The 26208-nt window shown below is 50.4% G+C and overlaps 1 protein-coding gene and 1 long non-coding RNA gene across 5 annotated transcripts in view; one reads left to right on the forward strand and one right to left on the reverse strand.

Moving 5' to 3' along the window:
• The window catches only part of LOC139051747 (uncharacterized), a 193317-nt gene that overhangs the window by 26203 nt on the left and 140906 nt on the right, over positions 1 to 26208 (forward strand). The window lies entirely within an intron of this gene.
• LOC139051745 (uncharacterized) overlaps positions 1 to 26208 on the reverse strand; it is a 185912-nt gene that overhangs the window by 22744 nt on the left and 136960 nt on the right. The window lies entirely within an intron of this gene.

The following is a 26208-nucleotide window of genomic DNA, read 5'->3' on the forward strand; positions in this document are numbered from 1 at the left end:
GTGAACTGAACAAGCCATTGTGCTTATATTTGGCAAAAATAAAGGGCACATTATGGGCAATATGTAGATAAACTTCAAGACAGGGGACAAAATGTTGCATTTGCAGTAAATTGCGCATTGAAGTGACCCGGAGCTTTATCAAGGCGTTTTTACGAGCAAAATAATTTACCCCGTTGCTCAGGGACAACTGTGAACTCAACCGATATGAAATCTTGCGGAAATTGACTGGGGAGCGGGGCGAGGGAGGACACCATGGTAAATTTTATGGTGCAGTAACATGTGTGTTGATGAACTACGGGATTTTTAAAAATTCTCAACAAGAAGCGCTCCAAATCGGGCAAATTTTCAAACGAAACAGTCATATATATACGGGCAACTTCTTAAAGTATGCGATATAACTGCAAGAAACTGAAACTTTTATTTCAAATGTGTGAAAGAAAAAGCTTCGCTGAAAATCGGGTTGAAAATCTGCAAGGCCGCACACATCTTCAGTCTTTTCTTCTTCTGAATATTGCGAGTAAGTTATGTTCATAGTACTTCGTTGTGTATAACCTAAAGAATGCTATTACTTAAACTAGCGATACATTTGTACTGTCGACTAAAACGCCAAGTAGAATTCTTTGTTTTGTTACTAAAGTTGTTTGTAGCAAATGTGCACTTTTTATGTGCGCTGTACTGCTTCTACTGGGCAGGAATTGGAACCTCTGTGAGGCACTCATTACCTTTTTTGTATAGTTGCAAAAACAAATGCAAGTTCGTATAACTGATCGGGCCCCCATGGCACACCATGAGTGATTGATGAATAGGTCTATGTCTGTTCAATATTGATATGACAGAAGCCTTTCCAGGCCCTTTCACTCATTGTAATAGTAATTCGCAATATATATATATATATATATATATATATATATATATATATATATATATATATATATATATATATATATATAAACTACCCGCCATGGTTGCTCAGTGGCTATGATGTTGGGCTGCTGAGCACGAGGTCGCGGGATCGAATCCCGGCCATGGCGGCCGCATTTCGATGGGGGCGACATGTGAAAACACCCGTGTACTTAGATTTCGGTGCACGTTAAAGAACCCCAGGTGGTCGAAATTTCCGAAGCCCTCCCCTACGGCGTGCCTCATAATCAGAAAGTGGTTTTGGCACGTAAAACCCCATATATTATATATATAAACCACGCACGATCTGAGCCCCCCCCCCCCTTTCCACTCAAGAAATAGGTGGTTACTGCGCACGAAAGGGCAGAAGCGCGCCGTCTTCTGGCACGCACCAGGCTCCGGCCGGAAAGTGGGGAGAAACGGGGTGAGCGTTCTCCTCCAGGCGGCCCGTACGCCCGCGCACCTACGCTCTCCCGCCCGAGCCACTGTATGCAAGAGCCACCTGCAACGGGGACAAGGTCCGCCATGGGTAGTGAAGGGGGGTTTCAACACCTCGCCCGCCTGGGCCGCTGTGTCTTGAAAGCCATCTGTGAGGTGTGCAGAGCCCGCCACGCGCTGTGTTTTCGCTCAGTTAGTGTTGATGCGAGCAGCAGCGCGAAGGTGAATTGGCTCACTGATGCTGCCACGCTTACTCACCCCAGAGTTTTGACAGCGATTTTCCGCGGTCATCGAGTGAGGTGTGTTCATGTTTGTTAAGGCGCGCGTGACATGATGCTTGTTAGTTTAGTTAGTATGCCTATGCTTACAACTTTATACTGCCAATAAAACTACTATACTTATTTAGTATAGCAGCACACTAATTTCCTATCGCAATCGAAGCTTCGCCTTTCGGGCGAAACTGCGAATTTTTATTGCGGTAGCAATTATATGGACATTTCCGGCATTTTTCGCTGTCGCCGTGATGTTCCGTATAGAGTCCAAGGGCGATAACATTGTCGCCAAGTGTAGTGGGCTGTACATGGGAGTGGAAGAAAACAAGGGAAGCCGACGATCGCAGCTCAATCTCTCGGGTGATTGGGAAGAAAGCGGGTGAGCAGTGCGGGATAGTAGGGGAGGGGGAGCGGCGACTTCCACTCCGCCATCAAGTGCGCATTTTACATGGTCGCGCGCGCCATATATTGAAAAGGATCTGCAGACGGCACATACCTTTGTGTGCTCAGTCTTCTTGTTGCTTTCCGTTGAAGCGATAGACAGCACGAAGGTCACTTTGCTTGCGGCTACTGCCACGCTTGCTCGCACCAGCGTTTTGACAACGAGTGTCCGCGCTCATCGAGTGTGATGTGTTCATGTCTACTTGTGCGCGCTGACAACCATGCTTATTTCAGTTAGGAAGCGAATGTTTCCAAGTTTACACGGCCGATAAAACTACTATTCTTACTTCGCACACCGGTCTACTAATTTGCACTCGCAATCGATGTTTCGCTTTTCAAGCGAAACTGCGACTTTTTGTTCTGGTATAACGTATTATTCGAACTTCAGATTTTCGTGACGCGTATTCCCTTCAATTCTTGCCCTTCAATTCAGCAGGCAAAAAAGGTGATGCCTCGACACACTAAAGACTTTCTTTATAGCCAAGAGCTAAGTTATAAAAAACGTAAAAAAAGTCAATGAGCCGTTCCACTCTGTGAAGGCGGAAGACCAACAAAACTGTTGAAAACCACCACAGCTGCTGAGTGTGGTATGCAACGCTTTATGGCTTTAGAGAAGTGGTAGCAGCACTATGTTGGCGTAATGGTAGGAATTGGAGTAATCGCAATTTCGAGAGCACGCCGCCGTCCAAAGTGGTGCTGCAACATTATTTAAATCAATTGCTAGGCTGGTTATTTTATGCATGAAAGACTAGGGACGTCACACCCCACGTCGAAAGCTGGTGTCGCTGCGGCAGTGTGCGCAACGGTAATCTTGGGCCCTATAGCGAAAACTATTCCGATCTGTTTTTATGCCAATCTCCTGACGCCAAATTAGGTATACGCTGACGCCAAGCGTTGGGTGGTAATCCGCAGCCTTGTTTGCAAAGCGCAATCAAACGCGCTTCTCGTTTACAGTATGTCGTATTCTTTAGCTTTCAAAGCGACTAGCATCACCTACATTGTGCAATTTTTCTCATTTAATTGGCTGAGAAGAGGCGAGGAGCACGCGCAAGTAGAGAGACTTTCGATAAGACTGAGCCAGCACAGTGAAAGTAGATAACCGGATGAGGAGGGTGGTGCCCGCGTCTGCGATTCATCTCCTTCGCCTAAGGTTGCGGTGGCTGGTCGAAAATGGCGGCGACGTGCAATAGAAGGTTTAAAATGCCGCTAAAACTGATTCTTACCAAAGTAGCGTTGCCAGAGCAATGTCGTATACACGCCGAAAGGCCTCGATGACGTTATACTGCCACGCAAAATCTTTTATTTTACGCGAATAAATCCATGCACCCCGGCAGCTCCCAGTAGGCTCTGCCACAGCAGTCGGTAGGCAGCCATCTTCTATTCCTTTCGCAACGCGGGGCAGTCTCCGTCTATTCAGAACATTTCGCAGTTTTGTTCGGCATGATAACGTTTCTTTAACGCGTACAGGTCACTTTGATGCGGTGAATTCACGCGGTTTTGTGGCGTCGCGTAACAGACAGGCAAAGTGGGCGCAGCGGGAAGGTTGACGTAACAGCGGCAAGTGGTCAAACGAAACCTTTTCGCTGATGGCGAAAAATGCGTCGAATGAGAAATTATTTTTCTTTCATTTGGTCTAATCATGCACAATCCGTGTACTCGTGCCATATCAGATGGGGTGTTTTCGCGGTTTTCATGGCGTGGTGTGACAGACAGGCGCACTAGGTGGTGGCTCGAAATTTTTTTTCACCAATCATGGATGGCTGATTGCAGAACTGGAATAGAAAAGTCTGGAATAGCTCTACGTTATAGCGCCCGTTCACCGGGAAACATTGGCGGATAGAATATGTGCTCCGCATTGCTATCACTAGCGCCTTGTCATCAGTTATGTGGCTCATATGCCTTTTTTAGCGCGTTCTTTATTGAAACGTATGCTGTTCTGCATATTATATGCGTGATTCCAAAAATGTATGCAGTGTTCACTGCTCTGTGCCCAGTGCTTGTAGCCTCTACTTTACGGGGGCATGAGCCGTCGCATTTTTTGCTTGCTTAGGGGGTTTAGGGGGTATGAGCCATTGATGATGATAGCTTTTGTTGATGGAGAGCAAGTGTACGTGTCTTTACCGGGCGACACCTTTCACCGCCTAACAAATGTTGTCGCACAGCGCAGGACGCGTCTGCATGTATCGGAAGTTTCTGGAATGTTATCGTTGCTTCCATCCGCTGTCTGTGACCGAACGTTGTGTAATGTGATCGCATGTGTGCGCGACGCGAATAATGTCGAGGAGGAGGAGGAAAAACGTTTATTGAGCTCTAGAAAAGTTTATGAATTTCGCGGAGTCAGATGGTGTCTTCCATCTTCTTAGCAATGGCCATCTGCCCCTAGTCCAGGGCTCCACTGGAGGCCGCTGCCAGCTGGGCCCGTCGGATCAGCCCTAGTTGGACGTCCTGACGGTCGCTGGAGAGCATTCCTTCCCATTGCTCCGCCCTCGGGTTTGGTATTATTGGTGCCGCATTTGTTTTCTAGCAGGCCCACGTTATATGGTAGAGCGTGGGTGTTTCCTGGCACCATGGGCATTTGTCAGCGTACTGTGTGGGTGGTATTTTACAGAAGGTGTTTAAGTTCGGATATGCACCCGTCTGTAGCAGCCTCCAAGCTACGGAGTCCTCTCTAGTGATAGAGCTATGCGGCGAGGAGTACCGCTTCCTGCTGCCCTTGTAGTGGTTCAGGATAGCCGAGTATTCTCTGGAGACTGGCTCGGTTTCCTCGAGATCATTGGCGGAGGGTGCTCGGTATGCAGTGTATCCTCGAGCTACTCTGTCGACCTCACGGTTGCCTTCCACGTCCGTGTGACGCGGCGGCCACATTATCGTGTCTAATCGGTTGTTCTTTTTCTGGGTTTTGTGTGTGGGGATCTTCAAAGCGGAGTATGCGGAGCGCTCTGTGACCTATTCTGCCTAACATTTAGTTTCGGCATGCTGTTTGGGAGTCGGTTAGTATTGCTAAGGACCGCCTAGTCCGATAGCCCTCCGCTGCCGCTAGAGCAACGGCCGCTTCTTCAGCCTCGACTACCGTGCAGTCCCGTAGAGATGCGCTGACGATTTCTCGCATATCCGAGTTTATCCCTGCGGCTACTGCGTGGGGTTGGTCTGTCTCACCCTTCTGGTGTATGTGGCTGCGTCCACGTATACCGTTGTTGCCTGGGGCTTTTGGATGTATTCGGCTCTCGCCTTCCTGCTTTCTTCGTTTAGGTTGGTGTCCATGTTCTTGAGAATGGGAGCCACCTTGTTTGTGTTTCGTATTTTGTCCGGTATAGTCGCGGTTCTTTGGGTTCCTTGCATCTGTTCGCTGCATCCCAACTTCTGCAGGAGCTCTCTGCCAGAAGGAGTCTGTTGTAGTCTGCGCAGCTGAGCAACATGTAGTGCCTCTCAGTTCTTCGAAAGGGTTATGAAGTCCTAGTGCCAAGAGCTTCTCCATGGATGTGCATTGTGGTAGGTGGAGCGCGGCTTTGTGTGCCTTGCGTATGATCGCGTCTATCTGCTGAACCTCGCTCTTAATTCGGTTGTAGTACGGGAGACTGTAGGTAACGCGGCTGATCACCAGACTCCTAACCAGCTTTAGCGTGTCTTCCTCTCGCATGCCTTAGCGTCTGTGGGAGATGCGCGTTATCATGCGAGTGACTTGTAGAGTTGATGTCTTGAGTAGAGCGAGAATGTATGGGCAGCGTTGATTCGACTGTATCCACATGCCCAAAATTCTTATGAGCGTTTTCTGCGGTATTAGTTTTTCCTCGAGGTAGACGCCAAGCTTGAGCTCGTCGCTAGTCGGGACCGTGCGATTCTGTTTGCCTCTCGAGACTCTGAGCAGCTCAGATTTCTCGGTGGAGCAGGCTAGCCCTCTTGCCCTTACGTAGTTCTCTACGCAGGTCGCAGCCTCTTGTAGTCTTCTTTTTCTTTAAGTGATCCCGTGTTGGCCCAAATGGTTATGTCGTCGGCGTACATGGCATGGTGTATGCCCTCGATCTATTTGTGTTGTTTCTCAAGGCCAATCATTGCTATGGTAAATAGCGTTGGTGAAATGACCGATCCCTGGGGGGTTCCTTTGTTGGGGGTATGGACCTTCTCCGAGCGGAGTTCTCCTAGCCCTATCGTAGCTGTTCTGTTGGAGACGAAAGCTTTGACGTAGCCAAAAACCTTCCTGTCGCAGTTTAGGTCGTCCAGGCCCGCTAGGATAGCTTCGTGGCTCACGTTGTCAAAAGCTCCTTTAATGTCGAATGTCATTATCACGCTGTCTCCGCTCCTGGGAACATTTCTTAAGACTTCTTCCTTGATCTGTAATAGTACGTCTTGGGTCGACAGCTTCGCCCTGAATCCGAAAATACTGTGTGGGTATAATTCGTGATCCTCTATGTATTGTTGTAGCCTTATCATGACCACTCTCTCGTACAACTTGCCGAAGCATGATGTGAGGGAGATCGGTCTTAGGTTTTCGATTTGTAGCTTTTTGCCCGGTTTTGGTATCATAACTACCTCTGCATGTTTCCAATCCTCGGGGACGGTCTCCACTGCCCAGTGCTTATTAAGGAAGTCGGTTAGTTCTGCGACTAGCTGGTCCCTAAGATTGCGGATGAGTGCGTTGTCAATTTTGTCCGCACCCGTTGCCGTATTTCTAGTTGTGCTTCTGATTGCTGCATAGACCTCTTCACGAGTGATGGGTCTGTCCAAGCTTGGATTTTCTTTTCCCCGGTAATCCCCTGTATATGCCGCCGGGTTCGTGTCCCCGAAGCATTTGACACGCACTTTGTCCAAGAGTTCCTCGTCGGTTCCCTCGAATTGGTGGATTAGCCGGTATATTGCTTTGTTGTTCTCTGCCTTGGTTTTAGTCGGATCGATGAGCGCTGTCAGGATATGCCGCGTCCTAGCTGTGCTCAGGGTTCCGTTCAGGGAGTCGCTGAAGTGTTGCCAGTTCGTTCTTGCCAATTGTGCCGCGTACTCCTCTGCTTTCGTTGTAATTTCGGCTATTTTAAGTCTGAGCTTCTTGTTGTGTTTCTGCCTTTCCCACCTCATGGTTAAGCCGCGTCTGGCTTCCCATAGCCTAAGAAGCCTGGCATCCACCTCGGGTGTCTGAGTTGTTCTTTTGACCTCTTTGGTGTGCTCGCCTTCTGTCTGCTTCAGTGTGTTTCCCCGTTCTTCAATCGATTGGATCGCTCCCTCGCTGAGGTGTCCGTGACATGCTTCTCTAAATGCGTTACAATCAGTGATTTTGACTGTTCCTAGCTGCCGTTTAAGTCTGTCTGAAATCACGTGGGTTTTGAGTATGTAGTGGTTGCTCCCCAGAGTTTTCATCAGGTTTTCCCATTGCGCCTGCCATGGTCCTTTCATTAAGGTGACGTCCGGACAAGTGTCGGTACTGGCGCTGTTGCCTATTCGGGTCGGAGTTTCCGGGTCTGTGAGGAGGATGTAGCCTGCATTCTCTGGCGCTTCTGCTAGTGACTTTCCTTTAACGCTAAAATTCTTGTATCCCCAGCTCTTGTCCGTGGCATTAAAATCGCCTAAGACGACTAGCGTGTTGCCCTTTGCCAGTTTGCTGGCGCCTTGGAAGAGCTCTTGGAATTCGGCTTTCTTTTGTTTCGGCGGGCTGTAGGTATTTACGATGAAGATGCTGCCCCCTTTCTTCTTTTTCTTTGGGATAATTTCTACGATCACGTGTTCTGTGTCTGTTACGGCTATCCTATTGTGGCTCATGGCTATGATCCCTTTGTTGACTAACATTGCCGTCCTTCTTTTTCCTGGGTTTCGTAGCACGTGCCTCCTCCTAGGACTCGTGTCGTGCCCGTTTCCTGAAGCGCAATAATGTCGGGTGCCGTTTGTTGTGTGTGAATATATTGTTGAAGTAGGCCCTGCTTCCTTCGGTAGCCTCTGCAGCTCCATTGCCATATGTCTAGATTTTCTTGTTTGCTTAAGGATTTTCTGGCCATGTTAAGCTTCTGTGTTAGTCGTGGTCGCGTTGGCAAGGGCTGCCAGTGCGGGATGGTGGAATGCCTTCTCTCTGATGTTTTCGGTGAATTTTTGCTTGCGGATCGAGCTGCGTAATTCAGTTATTTGCGATTGCGTTTGTTGTGTTCTTTTTTTAATCATCTGTTGCATCTGTTGCATCATCTGCCGCATTTCGGCTTTAAATTTGTTAAAGTTCTCGTTGCTTGCCTGCGACGAGTGTGGCGGTTGGGTTAGGCCGGGTTGCGGCTGCGGAGGGCTGCTCGGTCTCTGGTCCCTAACTGCCTTCGTGAGCTCGGCTACCTGGCGTTCTAGCTCTCCCTGTCTGACGCGGGCGAGTTCTAGTTCGCGTCTTAGGGCTGTGATTACTTTGTTCGCATCCTCCTACTGCTTAGGCGCGTTTTGTTATTTGTGTTTGTGTCCTGTTTAACATCTGCTCTCGAGTGCCGAGCAAACCAGGGATTTCCTGCTCCCCAGCTCACCTTGACTCCGGTCATCCGTGCGAGTGTCTTCTACTTTTGCTGATGCTGCTGCTGGCCAACCAGGGGCACCAGGGGCGGGAAGGACTATGAACGGCTCCTCGACCGGCTCCGTGGCGCCCAGGATCTCTAAAGGCTCCGCGAGGTCTCCCCTTCAGAGCTGAACCACTGCAGCTTCTTGCCGCGGTCATCCCGGCTGCAACGTCTGCTGTCGTGGCTGCCGCCACCGCCTCCCCTGCCGCCATGGTTGTTGTGCAGCTCCCTGGCTTTCTTCAACTTGTCTTGGCATTCTGTGAATCCGGTGACGTGGCTACCACGGCAGATCAGGCATTTGAGTGTGCATTGCTGGCCCTCCGCCGAGTTTTGCATACCACACTGCTTGCACACCCTGGCTTCCGGATTGCGGCACACGTCCGACCGATGACCTTGTTGACAGCAGATATAACATACCTGCCTCGTGGGACGATACGGGTAGCACCACATCTCGCCTCCGTAATAAATGACTTGTTTCGGGACTATGGGGCCGTCGAAGGTGATGACAGCCGACTTGGATTTTCCTAGCATTCGTGCGCTGTGAATCCTGACTGCTTGATTCCGCACCGGCAGGTTGGCTTTCAGTTTTTCCGGTGAAGTCCCGGGGTCCACTCCGTGAATCACGCCGCGGCGGGTGTCTTCTGGAGCTGCCACGTAAGCATTAACATCGTACGAGCGTTCCCCGAACGTGAGATTGGAAATGCGTCTAACGTGTTGGGCGGCCATCTCGCTTGCCGTGCTTACTATTATGATGTTTGATCCCGTGCGAAGTCTGATGATCAGGTCTCCTTTACATTGGTGGTTGCACGCTGCCACAATGTCGCGGGCTACTTGGTGGGTCTGGAGCGATCTAATTTCGAGTCCTTTCAGCCGCAAAATGATTTTGAAATCGTCCTTGGGGAGCGGGGGCAGCCTTGGCCTGGGCCGCCGCATCGCTCCTGTCTTGACGCTATTCGAGGCGGCGGCGGCGGCTGGCACGCCAGCTGCCGGCGGTGCAATGGCCGGAGTTTTTCCGCTGGGGTCACCTTGAGTGGTGTGCGCAAAATTCCCGGGAGCGTTGAGTTCCGTCTTCCTTTGTCGCTTCTTCTGGCGTTTGGACAGGGCCGATTCCCAGTTCGATTCGTCTTCTCTCTGGGCTTCGTGCTGCTGCTCTTGCATGGCGGCATCCTCGATCCCCCCGTCTACTGAGTTCTCGGAGTCGGTGGTGCCGAGGTAGTCCTCGTCCATCCCCTGGGCTTCCAACAAGTTCTGGGGTAGTCTGCTCGCTGTTGGTTCAAAGCTTGGGTAATTCGTAGGGTGGGGTCCGTACCGGGCTGCACCGTTGGCTAGGAGTGAGCCGGGGTACCCGAGAGCACCCGTAGTCGAGCTAAGCACGGTTAGGCCTGGTGCCCGCTCGGCCATGCCGAATCTTCCACGTCCGGTAAAAAGCCAAGAATTGGTCCTACCATCTTGAATTCGGTATCCAGGTGGTCCAGCTTGTGTTTCCTCTAAGCTCCAAACGAAATTTGGGGGCCCAGCGGATTGAGAAAGTCGGGGGGTCAGATTGGTCAGAGCCCATTCGACGCAAAGTCTGGGGGGTCAGAATGGTCAGAGCCTATTCGACGCACGTCCGCACTCAATAATGTACAACTTTGTGGAAGGCATGCGGGTCCCAGCGATCACTCTGGAACATTCGACGACTGATGTATAAAAGCCGACGCGCTTGACCCGCTGATCAGATTTTCAACGATCACCGACTGTGCTAGCCGCTATCATTGTGCTTTAAGTGTAGCCTGCCTTCGTGGGCATAGCTTCGCCCAATAAAAGCTACTTTTGTCTTTAACAGTATTGCGACTGTGTTCTTTAACGTCACTACCACGTGAAAATATACAGCTTCGCCATATTAGATTGTTTACAGGAATTAAGTGAAAATTTCTGAATATAGAATATGTGCGTGACATAGTGTAGTGCTTTCCGGCTACGTCACGAATAGTCAAGGACATGAAAGTCATTTAAATGTGTATTTGTGGTAGTACTCCAAGACCAAAAACAGCAATCCAAATGAAAGCCCATTACAATATAATATTTGTAGCTTGACACTGGCTGAAAGAAAAACAAATGGAGTTGAGCTAGAGTGCCCACTGCTTTAAATACTTCGAAAACTACATGATTTACTTGCGCGTCCGATGACAAATTTTTCTGAAAGTACGCACCGAATGTTCAAACTCCGTCAACATAGTCAATCAACATGTTTTGCAGTTTGCCACGTATATTTATCGAGAGCAGCTTTAACGCAGATAGCTTGTCATGCATCTGTCCACCATGCACTATGACACAAAAAATCATGAACAGCTTACTAAGGAGAGCAAGTTTTCTAATTACGACAGGAGAGTTTAAAGACGCCTGTGCAGGGCTCTTTACGTCGACTTGTGGTGGTGGCGGTGGTGATGAAAGCTAATGCAGTGGTATTCGACACAATCAACGCAGCGCAGGGTTCTTCTGAGCCATACAGAGTTTCTGCTGAAACTACTGGAGAGAGAGAGAGAGAGAAACTTTATTTGTTTCCTTGAAGGATTTAGCGTCTCGAGGTCTCCGTCGTCTTCTTGGGCGCCGGTGACTTGGAGCCTCTTCCGGCAAGGGTGGGTTACTATTCCAGGGGTCCACTGAGCCTAGCTACCTCACTAGCGTGCTGCACTAAGGCCCTTTGGGCCGTGAGCTCGCAGCTGGTAAGCCGACTCTCCCATTGCTCCGCACTCGGGTTATTGGGTTGGTGGAATGTTTGATTGTGTTTACATTCCCAAGTGACATGATATAGTGTGGGTGTGGCCCCGCACCATGGGCAGGTGTCTCTGTATTGTGTTGGGTACATTGTGTTCAGGATGTATAAATTTGGGAAGGAGTTTGTCTGTAATCTGCGCCAACTCGTTGCTTCCTCCGTTAAAGCTATGTGCGGTGGGGGATATTTGGCTCTCGTCCCTCTGTATAAGTTCCTCTGTGTATAAGTTCCTCTGTATAAGACCCTCTGTGTATCTACCTTCACAAGCGTGTGGGTGATACTCCGGGGCGTGCGACTGCTCTGCTCGGAACGTGGTCTCTCGAGCCAGGCTGTCTGCCCTTTCGTTACCTTCTATGCCTGCGTGGGCTGGAACCTAGATTAACTTGTGCGTAACGTTCCTCTCGGTGAAGTTGGCTCCGCCAAGAATTCTGAGGGTGGCTTGCTAATCCTGCCCCTCGTGTAATTTCTGCACGCTTCCTTCGAGTCTGTTAAGATCTTTAGAGGTCTGCCTGTCCTATATCCTTCTACTGCCACCAGCGCCACGGCAATTTCTTCGGCCTCCGCTGTGCCGGCTGCCTTTGCTGTCGCACATGTGATCAGATTCCCGTCGCCGTCCACCACCACCGCCGTGGCCGTGCGCTTCCTTTCTCGCGGGTACGTGGCAGCATCCGTGTATACCGTGTTGTCTAGTAGCGCTAGTGTCTTTTCCACGTATTCGGCTCGCGCCTGCCTTCTGCTCTCGTGGAGGTTGGGGTCCATGTTCTTAGGTACTGGCCTAACGCTTATTGTTTTTCTTAAGCAGTCGGGCACGTCTGCATATCTATCTACGTGTCCGCTCGCGTCCCGTCCCAGCCTAGTCAGGAGCGCTCTCCCTGCAGGGGGTGCTTTTGAGTCTGGCTTTTCGCGTTTCGAGCAGGGTTTCCGCCAGTTCGCTGAAAGTGTTGCTGATGCCCAGTTGGAGCAGTTCCTCGTTTGACGTGTTTTTTGGCAGATGGAGAACCGTCTTATATGCTTTCCTGAGTATCGTGTCCACCTGTTCCCTCTCTCCTTTGGTCATCGCGTGGTACGGTAGCGAGTAGATGACTCGGCTGATGACCAGCCTGCCCACGAGTTTGAGTGTTTCTTCCTCTTTCATGCCGTATCTTTTTTGGGAGACCCTGCTGATCATCCAGCCCACCTGCTCCGTCACTTTGCTCAGCAGGCTGATGGTGTGGCTGCTTTTTCTGCTGCCCTGTAGTCACATGCCCAGGATTCTGATCATGTTCTTTTCCGGGATGTTTTGACCGTCAAGCGTTACTTCCAGTGTTGCTAGGGTGGGGCGTCTACCTACTCTCAGCAGTTCGGATTTTTCTGTGGAGCATACCAGTCCTCTCTCTATGGTGTACTTTTTGACACAGCGCGCAGGCTCTTGTAGCTTCTGTTGTTTTTCTCCAAGTGAACCTTGCGTAACCCAAACCGTGACGTCGTCCGCGTACATCGCGTGTTGGATGCCCTGGATCTCGCCGAGTCGTTTTGTCAGGCCGATCATCACCACATTAAATAGCACAGCGATATCACGGAGCCTTGGGGTGTGACTTTACACGGTTTGGAGAAGGTGTCGCTTCTCAACTCCCCCAGCCCTACCGTTGTCGTTCTGTCGGTTAGGAAGTCCTTGACGTAGTCGTGCACTTTCCTTCCGCAGTTGGTGTTGTTGAGGCCCTCCATTATGGCCGCGTGGCTGACGTTGTCGAAGGCGCCTTTGATGTCGAGCGCCATCACAACGTTTTCACCCGCCTTGTGCATTGTGTCGAGTACCTCCTCTTTGAGCTGTAGGAAGACGTCCTGCGTCGATAGGTTGGCCCTGAAGCCATACATGCTGTCAGGGTACCACCTCCCGTTCTCCAGGGGCTGCTGGATCCTTCTGGTGACTATTCTCTCATACAGTTTTCCCAGGTACGACGTGAGCGAGATCGGCCTGGGATTCTCGATCTGTAGTTTCTTGCCCGGCTTGGGTATCATGACCACGACGGCGTGTTTCCATTCCGCCGCTACCTTCCCCTCTTGCCAGAGCGTGTTGAAGTACGACGTCAGCTGATCCATTGCCTCGTCGCTTAGGTTTCTTATGAGCGGGTTTCGAATCTTGTCCGCTCCCGCCACTGTATTCTTTGTGGCCGCTCTCACGGCTTCGGTGACCTCCTCTCTCGTGATGGGTCTGTCCATGTTCGGCTTTTCCTCACCGAGATAGTCTCCTTTGTAACCTTCGATTTGGTCTTTCCCGTAGCATTTTTCTCGAACTTCTTTCAGGAGTTACTCTTCGGAACCTTCGTACTGGTGGACCAGTCTTTGGATCGACTTGCCACTTTCGGACTTGTTCTTGCTAGGGTCTTGCGTTGCAGTTGTTTCATCCACCATTGTTAGGGTTTATTAAAAGATGCACGCCTGAGAAGAAAGGCCGTCTAAGCGTGCGAAAGAGAGAGAAAACACTTTAATGAAAGGCAGATATATTGGCCGCCGTATAGACATCGCTGACATGCTACTCTGCGTAGGGAAGGGAATTGCGGTAGAAAAAGAGAGATGGAGGTTGGTGCAAAAAAGTATAAGTTTAAAAAAATCGGTACTGAGTTGTCTGATTCATGGGCAACGTCGTCCAATAATAAAGTCCTTCAGTCTATGCGCCGTCCCACAAGGAGGTGGCAGAATACGCTGCGTGAAAGGTGCATGCTGGTGACGGAGTAGAACTTAAGTTTGTCGAGTTGACCAGTGTTTTCTAAGTATGGTAATAAAAAGTTAATCGCACGGCTTAGTTGTGTGACGCAGGCTAAGGGCCTAAGACACAGTCAAATGACAAAGGTCTCTATGCAAGCAAATGCACGCAAATTTTATAGAACGCACGCTCGTAGGCATACGCTCGACACTAAAACAGGATATGCTCCATGGTTTCAATTGAGCCACTGTTGCAGTGTGCACTTGTCACTTGAACGAAGCGTTATCGTAGTCCGTTTTCGTATGCGGTGTTTAGAAGAAGACGATGATATAGAGTTTCCAAATGGCAAGGAACGCTGGGTAAGAGTGTGGATCTGAGACATCGGTCGATTGAATAAAGGAAAGGGTAATGTTGGGTCGGCAAGCTGTACAGCCGATCGTTTTCTTCAGAAGCAAATATTTTGGCTGGTTGGAAGTATCAGATGTAGTTGTAGATGGAGGATGTCCTCCGCTACAGCCGATAAGAAAGCATTTGTATTGTTGAGGGCACAGAAAGGCCACAGGAGGAAGCCTCCCGAGTGGTTGAGGCATCAGTGTAGATGTGGGTGGGCTGAGCATATTTCTTGGCTCAGTAGAGGAGAGTGGTCTGCAGCAGGGCGGGCTGTGGCACGCTATTCTATTCGTCCCATTTACAGTGGGTACAAACTGGTTTATATGTAGAGACGAAAGTGTCTAGGGAGGGAAAGTCGGAGGCAGTAATTTCCGTGGCTGAATAAACGGAGGAAGGTGCAAGATTTGCACAGCTTGGCCAAAGCCAGACTTACTGTGGGTTACGTGGACGTGGTACATGAAGTGCTTCTTCCCTTGGAGCACATGCCGAAGATGGGTAGTCATTTTTTCTTGGGAAGCTATGACATCTAGCCGTAGGCATCCTGCTGCCGGTACTTTTCCGGAGGCGGAAGAGCCCTTCGAGAGGCCCAGAGGAATACGCAGGCTGTTGTTCTGAGCGGCTTCCAGAGCTGTCTTGTTTGCTGGAGATAATCGCTAAGGCACAGGTAGGCAATAGCGCAATGTGCCGTCAATATAGGCTTTTTAAAGTAGTACCATTGAGCGACAGTTGCAGCCCCATCGTGTTCCCGCCGTGAATTTGAAAACTTGTGATGCTCCAGCAATCCTTGCCCGCAGGTTTTTTTTTTTTTACCTGAGGTGGCCAAGAGAGATTTCTGTCTATCACAATTACAAGGAATCGCTGAGACCATACATGTGGCAGTGGTCGTCTACCGAGTAGGAGCGGATATTTGGTCATTTTATTTCTTGTGAAAGCCATGGCTCTGATTTCTTCTGCAGAGAAGTGAAGGCCTCGGAGAGTCAAATACATGGAGAGGTTCAGTAATGCTTTTTGATGTCGGAGTTGTAGCACGAACTCAATGCGCCCCAGATGCACATATCATGGGCATAGATTGTGATGAGCACTCCTCGCGGCAGGTTCCTTGTTTTGTGTATCAGGCTGAGATTGAATAAGAGCAAGCTGAGCACAGCACCCTGGAGTACGTCCTTCTCCACTGCGTAACACTGCGTAGGGCCCTTTCGAAGTACTCATAAATATTTTCCGCTCTTTTAAACAGTTTTCTGTCTGCTTGTACAGCTTTCGTCCGAGACCAAGACTAGCCAAAGCTGCGAGAATGGCGTGGTGAAAAACAGAGTCAAAAGCTGCCTTGACTTCAAGAAAAAGGGCCGTCGGGATGCGCCGAGCGTGAATGTCCTCTTCAAGTGAAGAAATGAGGGCGATCACATTATTAATAGCAGATCTGCTTTGGCGGAAGCCGTTCATTTCTTGGGGAAATTTATTGTGGCTTTCAAGGAACATTTGTAGATTATCCGCACCATAAGCTCGCCTACAGTGCTCAGTAGGGCGATGGGCCGGAAAGATGCGCAGCTTGTTGGCTGCTTAAAAGGCTTCAGAATCGGCATGATTTTCGATAGCTTCCATTCCGTTGGGACCTCACAGACATCCACGAAGAAATGTAATATTCCAGGAGTCGTAGGCGGCAGCCGCGGGCAGGTATGCGATGGCTTCATAGCTTATTTCGCCATGGCCGAGATACATGTGCCTGTTTGATTCAGCGATAGCGGTGGTGAGCTCTTCAATCGTGAAATTCAGATACAACGCTGGCACTACCGCCTGTGGGATGCCAGACTGACTACCTGTGGACGAAATCGAAGGCCTTGAACTCGCTCATAGTAGTCTGCAGTATTCATCTGAGATTTCTTTGAGGAAATTTTGTTCACGCAAAGGGAGTGCAGCAAAGGGGTGAAGGTGTTGGTGTGGGGAAGGCGCCGACTAGTGCTGACGTGGAAAGATCGGCTTCCGCTTTCGTAAATATTTTCGGTCTTCTTTTTGACTCAGCTATTGCTGAAATGCACGCCATTCGACACGGTTTCTTCGGAGGACTTCCTTCGGTGAGTGGCCCTTGTGCGGAAATTGTGGAGCTTTTTGTGCCGACCACGCCGCGGCGACGCCAGGCGCGGGTAGGCTAAGGCCTAACCCGACGAAGAGGGCGATTATGCCTGAAGTAGAAATGGTGGTAGGAGAGGAAATCTCCTCCGAAGAAGCCAACAACCCAGGCTGGACGACAGTGTTGAGCCAGAACAAGAAAGCTCGGCAAGAAACACTAGTTTCAACGAGCAAGAAATCCCACGTGTGCTTGAAGGGTGGCTGCCGCACGGCTGCCCCGCAAGGCGTGCTGAAACGTCTCGTAGCTTCGTCGAGGCTCCCCAGTTTACTAAGGGAGCACATACGAATTATTATCCGCCCAAGGGGCGGGCTGGACGTCAAGAAGATAAGCCAAATCAAGCTGGCTCAAGCCTTGGCCATGGCGGCTGCACTACCCCCCTTGAAACTGAGGGCGACATAATCTGCCCTAATTTACTCATAACGTTCTCGTCGTCTCCACCCTGGAGACGAAGAACGCCTCCGCTTATGCAGGGATCCAGCAAATCCGCATAAGCGAAGGACTATACAAAGTGGCCGCATACATCGCGGCCCCAGAAAGCACCTGCAAAGGGGTCATACAAGGGGTCGGCGCAGACATCAGCGAGTCCCAACTCCAGCGCATGATCGTCAACCAGGGTAACCCGAAGGCTCTGGAAGTCAAACGAATTATGAACACCACTACAGTGGTCTCTGCACGCTCTACAAACGCCAAACCGAGGTGCGCTACGCGTGTGGCGACTTGAGACATCGTGTGTACGCTCTGCCCCAGCTTCACCAATGAGGATTGCCAGGACTGCGGACTAACCTCCCCACCCGATGACCAGCAGTGTTCGCCGAAGTGCGCCCTTTGCGGAGGCGCGCATCTTACAGCGGACAAAACGCGTAAGCAGCACTATCAAGTCCCATACATTGCACGCAGACATCGACGGTGTCGTAAGCGCGCCAAGAACAAGCACCAGCAGCAGCAGCTGGCCAAGGAGATCCGGCCGCGTGACTCCAGCGCGGCGGGAGCCCCCAGGAGGGAGCGCTCGGTCACGCCAGCTGGTCGACAACGGAGCCTCTCCAGAGGGCACTCTCGTTCCCGAGGGCGCACTACCTCCCGGGTTCGGATCCAGGAAACCCAACCTGGGCTGATCATGTCAAGCCGAAGCAGACGACACCGGCTTCAAAGGTGACGCAGCTACAGCATTGCCAGAGCATAAAGTTGATCCCAGAGTCGCTCAAATAATGCAAAAGAATGCTCGTCTCAAAGCAGAAACGCAGCAGATGAGGCCCGATTTTCAGTCGCTCCGTAAATCTTACACCTCGCAAGTCGAGAAGAAACAGATGCCCCCCTCAGGGGAGCCACAGGCGCACTCGAATAAACGTAGGACAGCGCCCCCAGAGGGGGACGCTAACTCTATAGAGATCGAGTCCAATAACAAAGATTTAGAAAGCATGCAGCGGGCAATTCAGCAGCTCGCTGAAAGCGTGACTGCCCTCCTTAAAAGGATGGCGCCCCTGGAAAGTGCACATGCCGCGTTAGCTACGGCTAGACAGCCTTCGAGGGAGCCCCGTCTGGCACCTTTAACCGCAAGTGCCGTCCCCGTCAAGAAGACGGTGGAACGGCCAATCCAAGGCAATCACAATGGCGGTCAATCCCAATAAGTTGGTTGTGTGGCAGTGGAACTGTGCCAGTTTCCAACGGCGCAAAGCTCCGCTGCAGCAATTCGTTTCGGCACAGGCGGTCAAACCGCACGTAATTCTGTTACAAGAAACTCTTGATGACACACCCACCTTCCCGGGATAACGGGTTGTATGGATACGGGAGGAAGGAAAGCGGAGTTTAGCAACCTTGGTCGCACTGAAGTGCTCCTTTCAAGTACACAAATTACCACTTGGCAAAACTAGGGCGGAAATCATTGTGGTCGAAATTATCACTAACAAGGGGCTTAAGAGCAATGTCTTCCTTTTGAACATATACAGCTCACCGTCGGATCAACGGCAGGCACTCGCCACGATCATAACAAAGGCTGTGGTCTTGAGCGAGGGGGCCCCCATAGTGATAGCGGGTGACTTCAATGCACCCCACGACGCCTGGGGATACACCCACCAATCCACCAAGGGCAATATCCTTGTCCAGGCAGTTGCTGACTGCTCACTGGAATTGATTACCGATCCTCGATACCCGACGCGAGCCAGCACGTCGGTAGTCCGAGACACCACTCCGAACCTGGCATTCGTCAAGAACACCCCCGGAGCAGGCTGGCAAAATTTGAAAGAGAACCTGGGTAGCGACCACTTCATTGTAGAGATTACCCTAACAATTAGCACAGCCCCTACTAGGGAATTCAAAGTGATGGACAGGGATGCCTTCCTGAAAATGTGGAAGGCGGACCAGAACGACTACGATAATCTCAATAGTCTGTTCACAAGACTACAAAAGGACGTACAAGCTGCGACCAAGGTGGTTAAGACCGACCTAAAGGTAGATGGTATGGACGCGCGCCTTGCGCACCTCCTAGAAGCCAGAAACTCCATCCGGAGCCACTGGAGAACGCACAGACTCCACCGCCGACTTCGCAAGAAAATTGCGGAGCTCAATCGTACAATAGAAACTCATTCCATGGAACTGTGCAAAACAACAATGAATGAAGTGTGTTCCTTGGTTGATGAGCGGATGAGAACGGGGGGCAAATGGAACGAGCTCAAACACTTACTCGATGATTCGCAAAAAGCAATCAGAGACTAGCCATCGACTGCATAGTTCATAATCAAAAGGCGGCGGGTGTGTTTGAACACGTCCTCCTGCAAGAGTTGGCCGAAAAGTATCTCCCGCTGGGCCCCTCCGGTGACGGGGTTATCCTCGTTTCCGGGGGGGAGCCGTGGGGGAGCTCGACGCCCCATTGACAAAATCCGAAATCTGGGAGGTGCTACAAACGCTCAACGGTCGCTCTGCACCGGGCCCGGATGGCATCTCCAATAAGCTCCTCCGCAACTTGGACGAACAATCAGTTGCGCTGCTCACCGAGGATGTCAATAAAATCTGGGAAATGGGCCTCGTCCCCGACTCCTGGAAGACAGCTTCAGCGGTTCTCATCCCGAAACCAGGAAAACCTCTTGCGCCGGAGACATGTGGCCCATCTCGCTCACGTCCTGCGTGGGCAAGGTGGCCGAACATGCCATTCACAACAGTATATCTAGGCACATAGAAAATAATGAGTTATTCCCTCACAACATGGTCGGCTTTCGACTGGCACTCTCCACGCAGGACGTCTTGCTACTTATAAAAAGGCAAATGATTGATGACGTCACTAAAGACACTCGGGACATCCTTGCTCTAGACTTGTCCAAGGCTTTTGATAACATCTCGTACCGGGTCGTGCTAGACGCAATCTCGGACCTGGGCCAGGGGCCGCGATTCCATGCGTACGTTAGCTCCTTCCTCAGGGATCGCAAGGCCACTGTCAAACTAGCGCAAATAAAATCCAAGGAATATACAATGGGAGCAAGATGCACCCCGCAAGGGGCAGTCATCTCTTCCCTACTATTTAACATCGTCATGGAGGGCCTCTCGGACAGACTGGCCGCCGTAAGAGGAACGGGTCATGCCCTCTTCGCGGATGATATTACCGAGTGGTGCATGGGAGGGTCTGACGTTTCACTTGTGAGCGCGCTCCAGGAGGCGCTAGAAATCACAGAACACTTCCTACTAGACACGCGCCTGAGTCTATCACCAACCAAGTCCGAACTTATATTGTATAGGCCCACCCGACCAGGGGTTAGGTGTTCCACACCCTTAGATCAAGTTCCCATAGCCCTCTATACGAGGGATGGACAACAAATCAACAGAGTTGATACCATCAGGGTCGTCGGACTCTTGCTGGAATCTCGCGGGGGCAACTCAGACTATAGCTCGCATTACCTCCAAGACGCAGAATATGCTTCGGCTTATCCTTAGGGTCTCGAACCGCAGGGGGGGGGGGGGGTTAAGCGACAGCGATCTCCTCAGACTCTACCACGTGTTTCTGATGAGCCACATTAACCATGTAGCCTCCGCACTGCGCTGGTCTAAACGAGATGTGGCCAAAATCGACGCCCTCATACACAAGAGCATCAAGTGCGTGCTGGGTTTACCACTCACTACAACCACCGCGCGTCTTATGCTACTAGACATGCACAACACCCTGTCAGAGGTGATCGAGGCCCAACGAGTGGCCCAAATAATACGACTCTCATCATCGCAAGCGGAGAGACGCATCCTCGAGTCCGTTGGATGGGGTCACCAGGAAATCACAGAGCGCAACGTGACCCTATCGCCAATGGTCCGAGATACGTTCAAGGTAGATCCCATGCCAGGTAATGCCCACCCTCAATACAATGTAGGACACCGGGTTGCCAGGGCTCGTTCCCTTTTAAAAGTGGATGCGGCCACTTCGAATCTGGCATGTTGCATTGACGCCGCCCAGTACAAGCGCTCTGATCACTATGCCGTAGTTTCGGTTGACTCCAATGGCACTCTCATTAACTCAGCATCCGTGCGGAAGGTTTCTTCAACAGTAGCCGAGCAGCTTGCTACAGCTATAGCACTGAAAGACCCTCTGCGTCCCAATATCTTTAGAGGCTCCAGGTCTGCAGCCCGAGCGTTCGCTTCCGGCTCGAACTCAAAGGAGGCGGCGGCCATCATCGGCAGTGAGGGGGCTGCTGGTTTTTATATCATCACGTTCCCGGCCCATATGGGAATCATTGTGCACTCGACGTTGTTAACGTCAATGAGCTCGCCCATGACTGTGCGGGAGGTCTTACACACCGCGGCGATTCAAGTGCACTTACGGGCGGCGACTTAGGACTGTACAGGTATTCGCTCATCGCCTTCCATGAAATCTCGGCACATTATCAACTTGCTCGGCAGGCCTTTCCGCTACCACATCCTAAACTTAATAGACCACAATCGTCGGCCTTTCGCATGCTCCAAACGGGGTCATTCCCCTCCAGGGGCCTATTCAGTCACTTCGCGCCTAATGTAGAGCCCCACTGTCCAGACTGTGGGGAGGCATACTGGTCCTTATCCCATATGCTCTGGCGTTGCCCTGAGTTACGCAGCTCATCGCTAACCACTCCAACCGAGTGGGAGGCAGCCCCTAAGAGCGGCGACCTTTCAGAGCAACTACGGGCTGTCCAGGGGGCCTGCGACAAGGCAGAGTACCACGATCTTCCCACCCGGACGTGGGTGCTGCACGCGACGGCTACGGGGACTCCCTGAAAAGGGAGGTACCCTAACGCGGTTCGTCAGCACCATTAGCAAAGTTCTCTGTCTGTCTGTCTGTCTGTCTGTCTGTCTGTCTGTCTGTCTGTCTGTCTGTCTGTCTGCCTGCCTGCCTGCCTGCCTGTCTGTCTGTCTGTCTGTCTGTCTGTCTGTCTGTCTGTCTGTCTGTCTGTCTGTCTGTCTGTCTGTCTGTCTGTCTGTCTGTCTGTCTGTCTGTCTGTCTGTCTGCATGCCTGCCTGCCTGCCTGCCTGCCTGCCTGCCTGTCTGCCTGCCTGCCTGCCTGCCTGCCTGTCTGCCTGTCTGTCTGTCTGTCTGTCTGTCTGTCTGTCTGTCTGTCTGTCTGTCTGTCTGTCTGTCTGTCTGTCTGTCTTTCTGTCTGTCTGTCTGTCTGTCTGTCTGTCTGTCTGTCTGTCTGTCTGTCTGTCTGTCTGTCTGTCTGTCTGTCTGTCTGTCTGTCTGTCTGTCTGTCTGTCTGTCTGTCTGTCTGTTGGGGTGGCATTCGCGTACCTCTAATGATCGGCCAAACTTTGGCTACAGGTTGACGCACATCCAACGTAGAACAGAAGTCGTGCCATCTTTGCCGACGACGTTTATCCAGATATCACCGGTTAGCACGCTGTGTCCGTCGCCAGACACGAATGTCTTCAAGGCATTTCGTGCGTAAAAACTTCCTTTCAGCTCTCCTGCGAATGACACATAGTCTTTCAAATTCCTCGGCATTTTGCAGTCAGATGACTTTTTTAGTTGAAATTATTGTGCATATTTTCAGACAATGAGCCATTGTCGTAATTCCTCGGCCTGCGTTGCAGCAGTAATTCCCCTGCCTGCACCTCCACCAGATGTCACGTGGTAGTGACGGTGAAGAAGGCAGCCAAACTGGGAAAGACAAAACTAGCGTTTTATTGGGTGAACTTGTGCACTCAAAAACAGGATACACTCAAAGAACGGCGACAGTGGCGAACACAGTCGGTGATCGTCGAAAATCTGACCAGCGGGTCAAGCGCGTCGGCTTTTATAGATCGGTCGTCGAATGTTCCAGAGTAATCGCTGGGATACGCATACCTTACACAAAGTTCTACGCCATTCGCGTCGCCCATACGTGCAATCAGATTACACAAGGTTCGGCGACAACAGACAGCGGATAGAAGCATCGATGACATTCTAGAAACTTCCGGTACATGTAGACGCGTCCTGCGCTAAACGACAAGATTTCGTGGACGGTAAATGCGCTCACCCGTAAAAGATAAACGGGTTCACGTGTCAATTACCAGCTCTCAAAAGGCATCGTCCCGATGCTCCAAACATAACAGGTGAGTAAAACACAAAAGGACACTTGTTAAAGAAACTAACAACAGTGAAACACAGTCCAAGGTGACACAGTCGAATAAAATCGAAAGTTCCGTCATCCCCAAAGTTAATTAGCACTTGTGAAACGTTTAGGAACACACAACATGAACTACTTCATGTCGTGAGCGGCGCCGTAGTGAATGTGAAATGCCGTCTGGCACGACCTCATGGTCCAGTTCGCGAACTCGTGGGATGACCTTGTAGGGTCCGAAATAGCGTCTCAAATTTCTCACTGAGTCCTCTTCAACGTATTGGGGTCCAAACCCAAATACGGTCACCAGGCTGGTACTGGACGTAGCGTCGTCGGTGGTTGTAGTGTCGGCTGTCATTACGCCGCTGGTTCTTGATCCATAGGCGGGTGAGCTGTCGGGCTTCTTCGGCGCGCTGGAAATAGGTAGCGATGTCAAGATTCTCTTCGTCGGTCACGTGCAGCAGCATGGCGTCGAGAGTCGTCGTCGGGTTCCTGCCGTAAACCAGCTTGAACGGCATGATCTGTGTTGTTTCTTGCACCACCGTGTTGTAAGCGTAGGTTACGTATGGCAGGATAGCATCCCACGTCTTGTGCTCAACGTCGACCTAGATTGTTAGCATGTCGGCGAGGGTCTTGTTCAGGCGCTCCGTGAGACCATTCGTCTGCGGGTGATAGGCAGTTGTCCTTCTACGGTTTGTCTTCCTGTATTGCAGAATGGCTTAGGTGAGCTCTGCTGCAAAATTCGTTCTTCTGTGGGTGATGACTTCTGGAGCATCATGTCGCAGCAGGATGTTCTCGAAGAAAAGTTTCACCACTTCAGCTGCGCTGCCTTTCGGTAGAGCTGTACTTTCAGCGAAGCGGGTGAGATAGTCCGTCGCCATGACGATTCACTTATTTCTGGAAGTTGATGTCGGAAACGGTCCCAACAAGTCCATCCCGATCTGCGGAAAAGGTCGGCAAAACGACTTGACCGGTTGTAATAATCCCACTCGCCTTGTCGGTTGTGTCTTGCGTCGCTGACAGTCTCGGCATGTCTTGACGTAACGGGCGACATCGGCGGTTAGGTGAGGCCAGTAATACCTTTCTCGTATCCTCGATAGCGTCCGGGAGAATCCGAGGTGCCCAGTGGTCGGATCATCATGTAGGGCGTGCCGTACTTCTGGACGCACCGCCGACGGAACAAGAACGTAGTTGGCGCGGACTGGTGAGAAGTTCTTGTTCACGAGTAGGTTGTTTTGAAGCGGGAACGAAGACAATCCATGTTTAAAGCCCTAGGGACAACATTGGTGTGCCCTTCCAAATACTCGACGAGACCTTTTAGCTCCGGGTCTGCTCGTTGCTGTTCAGCGAAGTCTTCCGCGCTTATTATTCCAAGGAAGGCGTCGTCACCCTCGTCACCTTGCGGCGGCGGGTCAATGGGGGCGCGTGATAGGCAATCGGAATCTGAGTGTTTGCGTCAGGATTTGTAGGGTACTGTGATGTCGTATTCTTCTATTCTTCTAGACGGCAAGCATAACATTTAGTAACAAAAAAGAACCTTTACAATTTGCTTACACCATTAAAAATGCTTATATTAAAAAAACTAGCCAGGTGAAGTATTTCGGTGTTACACTCACAAGTAATTGGAGTTGGGAACCTCATATAGATAATGTTAGCAGTAACGCACTGAAAAAGCTTGCATTTTTAAAGCGAAAACTACGTCTTGCGTCACCTGCTGTAAAGTTAACAGCATACAAAGCTCTCATTAGGCCAAAATTAGAATATGCGGACGTAATCTGGAGCCTGTATCAGCAATATTTAATTAAAGAAATAGAAAGGGTGCAGAGCATGGCCTTGAGGTTCATCTATTCTACCTATTCGCGCTTCTCGAGCGTATCAGTTCTTCGCAATAAAGCGAAGGTGAAAAAACTCGATCATCGCAGAATGGTATCCAGATTAAAATTTATCTATCAGCTTTACCATGGTCACTTTAACATACAGCGTGAACATCCCATAACCGAGCCGTCAATACGCTTTGCCCGTACACAACACAACAAAACAGTTAGGCAACCATTCAGTCACCTTAGCATGCATCAATATTCCCTGTTTCCTCATGCTATTCCATTGTGGAATAAATTACCACAAGAAATAGTTAGCGCTAATACCACACAATCGTTCGTTCATCTTGTGAATGGTTTTTCTTTTGATTTATAGCATGCACATGGGGAAAAAAATAATTAATCATCGTCTGTGTTTTGTAATAAAATTAGGTGAAAATGCTGAATTGAGTGATCTGTTGTGTATACATGGTTTGTCAGTACTTTGTTGTTGAGTTGCAAACTACAACTGTTGTTCCTATATCGTATTTATTGTTGGTAAGTATAAATTTCAAAGGCTGATGTTCCTGTATATCATATTTTATTTATTTCTATTATTGTTCTGTATACAATTTTTTTATTTCCAGCCTTGTTTATTACTATTGATGTAACCACTCCTTGTTGGGCCCGAATAGGGCCTGCAGTATTTGTAAATAAAAAAATTTAAAAAATAATCGACGCAGAAACGTAGGGTTCTGTCCTTTTTCTTCACCAAGACTACAGGAGATGCCCACGGGCTTTTTGACGGCTGGATGATGTCGTCGGGCAGCATTTCGACGACTTGGTGCCTTATAGCTTCACGCTCTCGCGTAGAAAGTCGACAAGAGCTCTGGAGGAGTGCTCGAGCGCACTCATCGGTTATGATGCGATGCTTTGGGACTGCTGTTTGTCGAATCCTTGATGACGCCGAAAAGCCCTCTTTGTATCTTCGAAAAAGGCTTCTGAGGTGTTGTTGCTTAATCGTGGGGAGACTTGGATTAATGTCGAAGTCTGGTTCAAGGACTACGGACGTCGGGGTAGATGCGGCAGAATCCGAGAGGACAAAGGCATTGCTGTTTTCCATAATTTCCTCGATGTATGCGATCGTCGTGCCTTTGTTGATGTGCTTGAACTCCTGGCTGAAGTTTGTCAGCAACACTTTCGTGTCTCCTCCGTGGAGTCGAGCGATCCCACTTGCGACGCAAATTTCGCGGTCGAGCAGTATACGTTGGTCACCTGCGATGACGCCTTCTACGTCAGCGGGTGTTTCGGTGCCGACCTAAATAACAATGCTGGAGCAAGGTGGGATGCTCACTTGATCTTC

The sequence above is a fragment of the Dermacentor albipictus genome, unplaced genomic scaffold (assembly GCF_038994185.2).
Source record: "Dermacentor albipictus isolate Rhodes 1998 colony unplaced genomic scaffold, USDA_Dalb.pri_finalv2 scaffold_14, whole genome shotgun sequence".
Classification (NCBI taxonomy): domain Eukaryota; kingdom Metazoa; phylum Arthropoda; class Arachnida; order Ixodida; family Ixodidae; genus Dermacentor; species Dermacentor albipictus.